Genomic DNA, 12,890 nt, shown 5'->3' with positions numbered 1-12,890 from the left:
ACCAGTGATGTCATAGTGGTCTGCAAAGCATTGTGATGTAATTTCATTGCAGTGATATCTCCTGCATATCTCCTGTGGGAGCCAGTTTTGGATGATAAATTGGTGTTCAGTGAAACTAGATCAAACCAATCAAAAGTGAACACAAATACCGTATTTGACGTAATAAGCGCCCCGTTCTAATAAGCGCCCATGGCGATATTTGCTGATATATTGACTAGTGAACAATCCCAATTAGCACCCCTTCTGATTGATCAATGTACACAAGACTTATTTATTCGTGTATAATACGCATTCGTGTGTTATATGCACCCTTAATTATGGGCAATTAAATTCTGGATAAATATATCTGTAATGTATAACACACACAGACTTTTATTTTGTATCATTTCAGTCTGTCAGCATAAACCACGAAATTTACAATCTTTCAACTCTATTTTTTTTTCCAAAATGTTATTCTAATAAGAGCCCCCTATTTCAAATTTTGAGAGCGCCCTGGGCGCTTATTATGTCGAATACGTGCTTCAGCACTTTACTTTTCAAAAGGACACTGGCCTTATTCTTTGCTCCAAGCACTGAGTGTAAGAAGCGAATCAACCTTCTCAGGAAACAAAACTCAGAAATCTCAGAACTTGAGCATGTTGGGAGATGGGCAAGGTCGTTTGTGTTGGACATTACTGAGCTGATATAGTGGCATGTGGGTGGGTGTGCACGGCTGCAGCTTTCAGCTACAATGACATAGGACATGCATTGTATTCACTTTACATGTTGGGAATAGAACCTGGTGTGAGAGAAGTGATCACAGAACCTGGGGCTAAGCTGGTGACCAGAGCTAGTGGCCATTGGTCACTGCGGTGTCATCACAACTAGCAACCATGGGGCTAAGCTGGTGACCAGAGCTAGTGGCCATTGGTCACTGCGGTGTCATCACAACTAGCAACCATGGGGCTAAGCTGGTGACCAGAGCTAGTGGCCATTGGTCACTGCGGTGTCATCACAACTAGCAACCATGGGGCTAAGCTGGTGACCAGAGCTAGTGGCCATTGTCACTTCGGTGTCATCACAACCAGCAACCATGGGGCTAACCTAGTGACTTCGGTGTCATCACAATCAGCCTTAGAAATTCATTTTTTTCTCATCACAAGGTCTTGCATAAACTTTTTTTCACTAATCCTCAGAATTTGTAGCTGGTCTCTTGTGAACAAAACAAAAATATTCACCACTATTACATTTTCGTTCAGTTTTATTAAGTTCCAAGTTCCAGTCAGTTTGGTCTCTACTGGAAGATTTGCAACACTTTAGATAAAATCTTTGGAAATTTAATTAAGGTAACAAACAAATGGGCACCAAAGTAGTATTAAACAAATGAGTGAGTGAGTGAGTGTAGATTTTAAGTGTCTTTCTGCAAGCAGCCAGCAATGTCATATTGTGATGCTACATTTTCAAAACTAAGGTTGTTATATAAAACATTGATTCAAAGAAAGTTTCTAAGAATCATAAAACAATAAAATGTATATTTTTATTTATGCAAAATAATGACATTACTAAAAAGTGTGACACAAACAAAAATCATGTCCATTTATTCGATCTTTCAGACCATTTTTACCTACAGCAACTATCATAACTTATGACTTTCATGTTGTTTACCATTGTTTCTGTTGATGTATTTTTTTGCAAAAACATGTCTGTAAGAGAATGTCTCTGATTTTCAGCTTAAAGGCTTTCACATAATCATGATACTAAAAGAATTGGGGCAGTCATTCTAATCCCAAGCAGAGCTGACCCTGACCCTGACCCTGACCCTTTCATTCAGGGGAGTTAACTCTGTCACAACCACTGTGGTATCTAGGTAAACCTTGTTCAGAATAAGAATGCCATCAGATAACGAGACTGGGTCATACTGCTTTATATACATGTTCAGGGGACAATCTAAAAGTGAATGAGTTGGAACATGTATAAACATGTATAAGAGTGTGAAATGGTTGTATTGTCCGTGTTCGCGAGTCAAGTCAAACCTCAAGAGTCCTGTCCTCCTCAAGGTGAAGATTATAGAGTGAAATACACCTGTATGAATAGCACTAAAACATCAGCAAACAGCCATTTGGCAATCCTACAGCCGCAACGAATTATATCACTTTTCACATCAGTATTTGGTATAAGTCAGCTTTGTTGGTTCTGTAGTGAAATACAAATGATCAATCCGATCCTAAAATCGATACAGCAAATATTGCAGTAACCAACCGTCACCAACCGCTGTGAACACCGACATGCCTGCGCACTTGTTGTCTGGGGCCATGGTACAGATAGGAGAGTTATAAACAACACATTCAGATCTCATTGTCACAGTACTAAAGCCCAAACAAGACACTTAACAACCTTTGCAACGCTGTTAACAAAAGAAATATATATGTGTATGAGTAACCTGATACAAAACTTTCCACTGACAACATTGCTACAAGTATTAACAATGTAAGCATTTTATCAGCTGGTCTGTTCTGCTTATCAGCGGCTGGGCTGTCGGTGATATTTAACTTAGTTATTTGAGGTGACAGTTGGGGCGCTCTCACGCACACCACATAAATTATGTCTCAGTCCCACTTTGTAGACATGTGTTGTCATACCTGTAAATTCACCATGGATTTGTGCATGAGTAGTGTCAGGCCTCAAGTCGTTCTGTGCTACCCTTTACAAGGTTATAAAAATTAGGAGTGAACTCTAGGTTATGGAGGGTTTTCCTATTCAACTTGGCCAGGGATAGACACAGACACCAGTTTGAGACTAGTAGCTTTTTGTCCCAAAATCTGGGGCAGTCGGGGAAGCCTAGAGGTTAAGGCGTTTGCTCGACACGCCAAAGACCCGGGTTCGATTCCCAACATGGGTACAATGTGTGAAGCCCATGAGTGGGGTCCCCGGCGTGATATTGCTGGAATATTGCTAAAAGTGATGTAAAACTACTCACTCACTCACTATCCCAAAATCTATTTTTTTTACATAACCCCTTGCCCGAAATGACCTGCGGACTAGTTGGATATGGCCAATGGAGTCTACCCCTGTTGGCTCAAACAAGTTTTGTGCATTTCATCTATAAGGTCCAAATATTTGTAAGCTCAGAATAAACAAATATAGGGTCTGAAGGAGTGAATGACAATGCTAATTCAGGTAAGCTCATTCTCTGCAAAAACCTTGAACTGGACACACAACAGAAGTTATTCTTGTGAGACATAGTTTATTTGGTTATCCTCATTCACACATTGATTAACACATGTATTCATTATGCACTTTCAGAACCCGTCATGATAAAAGTACATTACAACTCATGCTTGTTATCTGGCTATTTACACCTTTTGGCACAGCATCATTCAAATAAGGGACCGATCATTTAGTATTCTGGGGGGAACCCTGGAATGTTTTTTGAAAAAAATGATTTGTCCCAGAAAATAAATGGAAAAAATTGTGTTTATGTTTAACTTAAAGAGGAAACTTGTACACTTGACATGGTTGATGTTCTCAATGAAATATTGAGGGAATGGTATGTTTCAAAGCGGTGACCGAAAAAATAATTTCAAAGAAACCTCCCAGGCTGTCCCACCAACCACCCTGACCATCCGAATACTTAATGGTTGGGCCATATATCATAATACAACATGTATACAATTAAGCCATGGGAACAAAACCAACTCAAAACTATGTAAAGGGGATGGATCTGATCTGGAAGTATCTCTAACCACTAGGACATACATATATCTGCAGTGTGACCACCAACTCCGTGGCCGGTGGCTGGAGTCAAGTGCATCTTCCTGAGGTGTCAGATTCCTTCGTACAGAGGTCAAGGACACTAGAAACAATGTACCTGGTGTGACTTTGTGAAAACAGTATTGAGAAATACCATTGCCTTTAGCTGAACATACCATCGCCATGTGATAAAACCTCCTATATTGTTAACTCTACTCCCACTATTGCCATGTGATAACACCTCCTATATTGTTAACTCTACTCCCACTATTGCCATGTGATAACACCTCCTATATTGTTAACTCTACTCCTACTATTGCCATGTGATAACAACTGTATTGCTGACTATGTTGTTGACTTTACTCCTACTATTTCCACGGGTTAAAACGCCATCTCAAGCAATCCCAACCTGTCTCCAAGAAGCTCCATGTGGACAGAGCACTTAACGTGGCAGCTTATCAGACCCAAATCAAAAGCATCTGCAGAGAGGAACTCAATGTAACCTGGCTCCAAGAGTCAGAAGGATGTATAAACCAAGAGCTCTACATGGCTCCAAGTTATAAGGATGTTTAGCATGAGGGTGACGGCTCCACCTACTCTGGCTCCAAGTCATAAGACCTGGGAGTTCCATATGGCTCGAAGTCAGAAGGATGTTTAACCTGAGAGCTCTACCTAACCTGGCTCCACTTGGATCTGTGTAATTCTGTCTGGCTCCTCCACACAACCTGCAATGAAATTAGAAAAACTTGTTATAAAGAATTATGAACTTTAAATATTTAATGCATCACTTAATTCTCTGTTTGGTTCAGTTTTTAGCAATATTGCAACAATATAAAGACGATGAGCCCCCTAGGGGATCCTGGTTAGACAAGGCCCAAGGACCCTTTTGTTGGTCATAAGAGATGTCCAAACTGGATCAGAATATCAGGCTCTGTGACTTGCCCGATCATGTGATTTACCTGGCACAGGCATGATTATTAAGAGTTAGTGAGTGAGTGAATTGTTTAATGCCGCTTTTAGTAATATTACAGCAATATCATGGCGGATGATACAAGAAATGAGCTTCACACATTGTACCCATGTGGGGAACTGAACCCGGGTCTTCGGCGTGACAAGCGAACACTTTACCCGCTTGGCTACCCGACCGCCCTGATTATAGACATGGCAGGGGACAGACTTGAACTCCTGGCCTACCCACTGGCCCATGCATCAGACAAATTGTCTCGGCATATGTTGCCCCTTGTTTAACTCCCTGCAGAGTACAGCCCACCTGTGACCTGACATTATTCAACACTAAGACTAGGAAACTCTCCATAAGGAAGTCAGCAGCACTCTAAAACTCTTTCCCCGATTAGTCCGAACACATTTTTTCACAAAAGATTTATTTCCACAAAATAATGTCGTAGATTACAAGCCAGGGATTAGCAACATGAGCTGTGTCCACTATTCCTGAAAACAGCAGCTCAGCCTCCATGGATTGGCTGGCTGGGTTAGCCAAAACTCACTTTATGATTCTCTGTAATGCTTCCTGATGGTTTCCGTGATTTCTTTTCAAAGAAGTAAGCCGTGATATCATGTTTTGAAAAAGGAAATATAAGTAGAGTTTGACAAAGTTACCGTATAAACATGTCACAGTGAATATATATCAGCATAGACATACTGTATGATAACAGAGGCCATGTATCAGCATAGACACACTGTGTGGTAACAGAGGACATGTATCAGTATAGACACACTGTGTGGTAACAGAGGACATGTATCAGCATAGACACAGTGTGTGATAACAGAGGACATGTATCATCATAGACACAGTGTGTGATAACAGAGGACATGTATCAGCATAGACACAGTGTGTGATAACAGAGGACATGTATCAGCATAGACACTGTGTGATAACAGAGGACATGTATCAGTATAGACACACTGTGTGATAACAGAGGGCATGCATCAGCATAGACACAGTGTGTGATAACAGAGGACATGTATCAGTATAGACACACTGTATGATAACAGAGGACATGTATCAGCATAGACCCACTGTATGGTAACAGAGGACATGTATCAGTATAGACACAGTGTGTGATAACAGAGGACATGTATCAGCATAGACACACTGTATGATAACAGAGGCCATGTATCAGCATTGACACACTGTGTGATAACAGAGGCCATGTATCAGTATAGACACAGTGTGTGATAACAGAGGCCATGTATCAGCATAGACACAGCGTGTGATAACAGCGGACATGTATCAGTATAGACACAGTGTGTGATAACAGAGGACATGTATCAACATAGACACAGTGTGTGATAACAGAGGACATGTATCAGCATAGACACTGTGTGATAACAGAGGACATGTATCAGTATAGACACAGTGTGTGATAACAGAGGGCATGCATCAGCATAGACACAGTGTGTGATAACAGAGGACATGTATCAGTATAGACACACTGTGTGATAACAGAGGACATGTATCAGTATAGACACAGTGTGTGATAACAGAGGACATGTATCAGCATAGACACAGTGTGTGATAACAGAGGACATGTATCAGCATAGACACAGTGTGTGATAACAGAGGACATGTATCAGTATAGACACACTGTGTGATAACAGAGGGCATGTATCAGCATAGACACACTGTGATAACAGAGGGCATCTAGCAGCATAAATATACTGTATGATAACTATTTCCAAACCTTTCATCTGTTTTCAAATATAAATCAATGTGACAACCTAGTACAGTGTTCCCTCGTTTTTGCACCCTTCAATATAGTGCTAACTCGGTTATAGCGCACGGTAAAGCATGGCTCCCAAAATTAACTAACATTTTCAATAAACACAAGTTTTCCAATGACGTGATGTTTTCCCCCATCTCAGGAAACATTATCAGTTGATCACCACGATCACGTAACACCAGAAATACCAGTCAACAAATCCGAACTGAAGTATGCAATTTAATCCTATTATTATAATATCTGGTAATAAAAAAATGTTCATTGATTATCTGGACTAATGTTTCCATTATATTTTTTTAATTATATTCAAAATTTCATTCAATAATTATAACAATGTTTACAATAATTTCGGCAAAATCGTATGCGAAGTGATCGGCAGATCGCACAACTCACCGTTATTTACAGCAACCACGGTCAGATTACCGCTATTGATGCCTTGAAACGAACTTAACTACAATAACATGAAAAATCTGGCATTTTTTAACTTATTTTGAGCAGTATATGAAACACACTTCTCCATCTTAATTCATCTCAACTTAAACTACAGTAAACTACGGTTATAACGAACTCAAAGGGACTACTAATTTTAGTTCGTTATAACCGTAGTTCGTTATAAGTACATATACAGCATGACTACAGCAAGTAGTTGGGACCAAAAAGTAAGTTCGTTATATCCGACAGTTCGTTATAAGCGTGTTCGTTATAACCGTAGTTTACTGTAAATATTTTTTTTTACAAAAGTCAATAACTACCATATGATCATACTTTTGAAAGGCATGCATTCTGAAACATACAATCACAAGACAATACTTGGCCATGGTTATTAATCCAACAGATAGCTGACAAGGCAAGACATTTTCCAGACAATTTCCGAGAGAGGAAACATTTACCTAATCAAACAAAAGTTGAAGCTATAGGAGACTTCCCTATAGGATCATTGATGTTTGACTCCTGACTCACAATGCTATCTACTATCACCAATAGCAGTATTGCGTTATCAGTATGTATGAGGACACAGTATTGCTGCCTACAACAACCGGGGAGCCCACCTGGAAGGTGCGCGGTACGCGACCGCTGTGTGTGACATTTATACTCCAATCAATCACCCATGAATAACCAGCCATTGAAATTAGCTGGCCTGATCGGGTATAACTTGAAGGAATTATATGATAAGACAAATTGTAAGTTGAAACTACCTTAAATGCTTAATAGGAATTTAACCAGGTGACAATAAGTATTAAAGAGGTTATGGCGGTTTTCAATTCATAAAACTGAATAGTTTTATTGTTATATTCTGTTTGTGTGCTATTATCTATAATTAAGTGTATCACATGAACAACTATGAATATATGATAGACATGTTAGTGTCCAATTATTTGTAAATGATTCTCAAAATTATATAATTAAAAATTAGATTAACTGCAACCAAAAAATTATGCGTCTGGGGAGATATGTGTCTGTATTTACTATCATGGAGAACTTAGTGGCCTGCCTTGTAGTCCCAGTTCAATATACCGTAGAGTACACAAGGAGGAGATATGTGTCTGTATTCCCTACTAACATGGAGAACTTAGAGTGGCCTGCCTTGTAGTCCCAGTTCAATATACCGTATAGAACACGAGCGGGGAGATATGTGTCTGTATTCCCCACTATCATGGAGAAGTTAGAGTGGCCTGCCTTGTAGTCCCAGTTCAATATACCGTATAGAACACGAGGGGGGAGATATGTGTCTGTATTCCCCACTATCATGGAGAAGTTAGAGTGGCCTGCCTTGTAGTCCCAGTTCAATATACCGTATAGAACACGAGCGGGGAGATATGTGTCTGTATTCCCCACTATCATGGAGAAGTTAGAGTGGCCTGCCTTGTAGTCCCAGTTCAATATACCGTATAGAACACGAGGGGGGAGATATGTCTCGTATTCCCCACTATCATGGAGTAGTTAGAGAGGCCTGTCTTGTCGTTGGGCAGTAATCAGCACTCCAACCTGCAGTGTTTACAACTGATATCAGCCTTGCTGATCACTCAGAAAATTGCTCTAATTCACCCACCTCCTGTGACCCCACTCTAACCTCTGACCCCTACCCAGCATGCTCTGCTCCATATAGAGATAATCTATTGATGTGCCTGTGAGCGCACAGGTTAATGTCACTACAGCCTGAGAACAGAGCTTACTACAGGAACGGAGTCTACTATGGCATTTAGGCCAGTTCTACAATGTAATGCCCCTGTTTGCTCTGTCACCTGAACACGTCATCCCAGGACATGCAGAGACTGCCGATGGAGACAAAGGTGGCGCTGCACTGATCTGTTTGTCACAGGTACTCAGGCATACCCCCTGCTGCCAAAATAGCTCCGTGTAAACACACGCCCTCATTATAAGGCTGAGGTGGGAGACAGGTGACTACACGCTCATATACACACACTTTGGATCTGCCCACAACGGTTGATATGTGTTATTGAGAAAGGAATGCATGACACAAAAAACGTGACAGGATACCGAGTCAGAAAGATAGACAGTGCTTCCATTCTGGAAAACTGACTCATAATTTCACTTCACCATCTAAATTATCTACCACTATCCTGCACCAATGTTGAAGTGTGGAAGTTATGTCACCATAACAATCATAAAAATTTATTACCTCCTTTTTTGGATACATTAGTTTAAGTTATTACTGTATACGTGTTTGCATATCCAAACAACAATAATAGCAACTTATAGCAAAGAAAGATAATGGCTTCATGCAGAAATACTCATTAACTGTGGAGTTTGGGCAGAAAACAAACATTACTTGTTTGAGACTCAGTCCAAATTGTTTCCATGGAAACACAACAACTAAAAAAGATTTAATAATATGAAAAGGCAATAGTTGACCATGGTCATTGCACAAGTATCACTTAGATAAGCATGCAAACTTATGTAACTTTAGTTTCTGAGAAAAACTTGCAGACACTATGCACTAAGTTGAAAAGCACAGAGCACGGGCCATAACTCTGTAAAAAATATTTTTTACGGCACCAATTTTCGAACTCATTTTAAGATCGTGACCAGGAACATCAGTGTGTAACTTTTGATCTTTTTAACTTAAATAGTTTTTGAGAAAAGTTCTCCCCATTGAGAAGCAGGCAGACAGACAGACAGACAGACAGACAGACAGACAGACTCTGTTTCTACATTCCCCCACTTCATGGCAGGGGATATAACATACAACAACAGTACTGTGAAAGATGGAATAGTGACACTGACTTGGAAAATAGGATTTCTCAACATTCCCTGGGAACACATGTTAACGCCAACCTTGTTGAGGTGATCATGCACTGAGCTGGCACCTGAAGATAGGAATTATCACTAGCACAGCTAGAAGATAACCTGCCTGTATTACCTAGCCCTGTATTATTGATTGAAGGAGCTATCTTTGAGAGTACAAAGTATCTACTCTCAGCTACAGGGTATTACTTATTCAACACCATATTCTTTGCACTGTTGAACCTATTCTGTTAAGACCAATTACATTGTTCATTATGCATGAAGAAAATAAGGAGGCAACAGTGTTGACATATAGCCTCCCATACACACATAACAGTGTTGACAGATAGCATCCCATACACACACAACAGTGTTGACATATAGCATCCCATACACACACAACAGTGTTGACATATAGCATCCCATACACACACAACAGTGTTGACATATAGCCTCCAATACACACATAACAGTGTTGACATATAGCATCCCATACACACACAACAGTGTTGACATATAGCATCCCATACACACACAACAGTGTTGACATATAGCATCCCATACACACACAACAGTGTTGACATATAGCCTCCAATACACACATAACAGTGTTGACATATAGCATCCCATACACACACAACAGTGTTGACATATAGCATCCCATACACACACAACAGTGTTGACATATAGCATCCCATACACACACAACAGTGTTGACATATAGCCTCCAATACACACACAACAGTGTTGACATATAGCATCCCATACACACACAACAGTGTTGACATATAGCATCCCATACACACACAACAGTGTTGACATATAGCATCCCATACACACACAACAGTGTTGACATATAGCATCCCATACACACACAACAGTGTTGACATATAGCATCCCATACACACACAACAGTGTTGACATATAGCCTCCAATACACACATAACAGTGTTGACATATAGCATCCCATACACACACAACAGTGTTGACATATAGCATCCCATACACACACAACAGTGTTGACATATAGCCTCCAATACACACATAACAGTGTTGACATATAGCATCCCATACACACACAACAGTGTTGACATATAGCATCCCATACACACACAACAGTGTTGACATATACCATCCCATACACACACAACAGTGTTGACATATAGCATCCCATACACACACAACAGTGTTGACATATAGCATCCCATACACACACAACAGTGTTGACATATAGCATCCCATACACACACAACAGTGTTGACATATAGCATCCCATACACACACAACAGTGTTGACATATAGCATCCCATACACACACAACAGTGTTGACATATAGCCTCCAATACACACATAACAGTGTTGACATATAGCCTCCAATACACACATAACAGTGTTGACATATAGCATCCCATACACACACAACAGTGTTGACATATAGCATCCCATACACACACAACAGTGTTGACAGTTAGCCTCCAATACACACACAACAGTGTTGACAGTTAGCCTCCAATACACACACAACAGTGTTGACAGATAGCCTCCCATACACACACAACAGTGTTGACAGATAGCCTCCCATACACAGGCAACAGTGTTGATAGATAGCCTACAATACACACACAACAGTGTTGACAGATAGCCTCCCATACACAGGCAACAGTGTTGACAGATAGCCTCCCATACACACACAACAGTGTTGACAGATAGCCTCCCATACACACACAACAGTGTTGACAGATAGACTCCCATACACACACAACAGTGTTGACAGTTAGCCTCCTATACACAGGCAACAGTGTTGACAGATAGCCTCCCATACACAGGCAACAGTGTTGAAAGATAGCCTCCCATACACACACAACAGTGTTGACAGATAGCCTCCCATACACACACAACAGTGTTGACAGTTAGCCTCCCATACACACACAACAGTGTTGACAGATAGCCTCCCATACACAGGCAACAGTGTTGACAGATAGCCTCCCATACACACACAACAGTGTTGACAGATAGCCTCCCATACACACACAACAGTGTTGACAGATAGCCTCCCATACACACACAACAGTGTTGACATATTGCCTCCCATACACAGGCAACAGTGTTGACAATTAGCCTCCAATACACACACAACAGTGTTGACAGTTAGCCTCCCATACACAGACAACAGTGTTGACAAATTGCCTCCTATACACAGGCAACATTGTTAACAAATAGCCTCCAATACAAAGGCAACAAAGGTATTTGTGGACGATTAGAACATTTTGGCTTCGAAATGGAATTTAAATGCTGAATTCAACAGGAGTCGCATCAGATCTGTGAAACGACAAACTACAGCCCAGCTCATGCACTGGCCTTGGATGGAGCTGAGAACTATCAACACAAGGTTGATGTGCAGTAATTGATACAGACACTGTTGTTTCAGATACTACTATATTCCACAAGTGTATACATAATACTGCATCTGATAAAGATGCATACACATAAATAGACACGACTGTATGACACACTTATGTATTCAGACACCACTGTATGACACACTTATGTATTCAGACACGACTGCATGACATACTTATGTATTCAGACACTACTGTATGACACACCTATGTATTCAGACACTACTGTATGACACACCTATGTATTCAGACACTACTGTATCTGACAATGTATATACATGTGATACACCTACATTTACAAGAAAGTGAGTTGAAATTTAGCGTAGCATCGCCATTATTTCAGCCATATAGTGACGTTTACAAGACTGACATTTAAAATATATATTCCACTGAGAGAAGTGAATGTGATAGTGGTGGCTCCATACACCTTCAACAGCAGGTATGAATAGATCTGCTGCTTATCATAAGTAGTGCAAGTGTTAGCCCAGCTCCCGCGCTACTGCGTTGTGTAATGGACTTCCGACACCGCCACCACCACCACCACCACCACCATGCAGCACCGACTACTTAGCTGTGATTTCCTTGCAGCCCTATGTCCACACACTGCAAGAAAAGCACACTGATGACGCTAGGCAATACAGCCCATATCACCCCATCATACCCAACTATGACATCAAGACTCTTGACAAAGCTCTCCTGCATCTAATGCTCCAATATACTGCAGTTATGGCCTGCTCTATTGCGGTGTTATGTGCCACAAACACTTTGGCTTTCA

The 12,890-nt window shown here is 40.6% G+C and overlaps 1 long non-coding RNA gene across 2 annotated transcripts in view; it reads right to left on the bottom strand.

The window, feature by feature from the left end:
* Nucleotides 1-400: 400 nt before the first annotated feature.
* The window catches only part of LOC124123403, a 38,569-nt gene continuing 26,079 nt past the window's right edge, over nucleotides 401-12,890 (bottom strand). The window contains exons 2-3 of one of the 2 annotated variants that reach the window (XR_007222514.1): nucleotides 1,084-4,454; nucleotides 401-1,017 (exon numbers count right to left, since the gene is read on the bottom strand). This is a non-coding gene — a long non-coding RNA (uncharacterized LOC124123403). Of the gene's footprint in view, nucleotides 1,018-1,083; nucleotides 4,455-12,890 lie in introns of those variants that run through there. The other variant, XR_006858555.2, reaches the window with a different exon arrangement.

This window comes from Haliotis rufescens, unplaced genomic scaffold, assembly GCF_023055435.1.
Source record: "Haliotis rufescens isolate VD_foot unplaced genomic scaffold, xgHalRufe1.0.p SCAF_20, whole genome shotgun sequence".
Lineage (NCBI taxonomy): Eukaryota > Metazoa > Mollusca > Gastropoda > Lepetellida > Haliotidae > Haliotis > Haliotis rufescens.
This window is presented reverse-complemented; position numbering and strand designations above follow the sequence as displayed.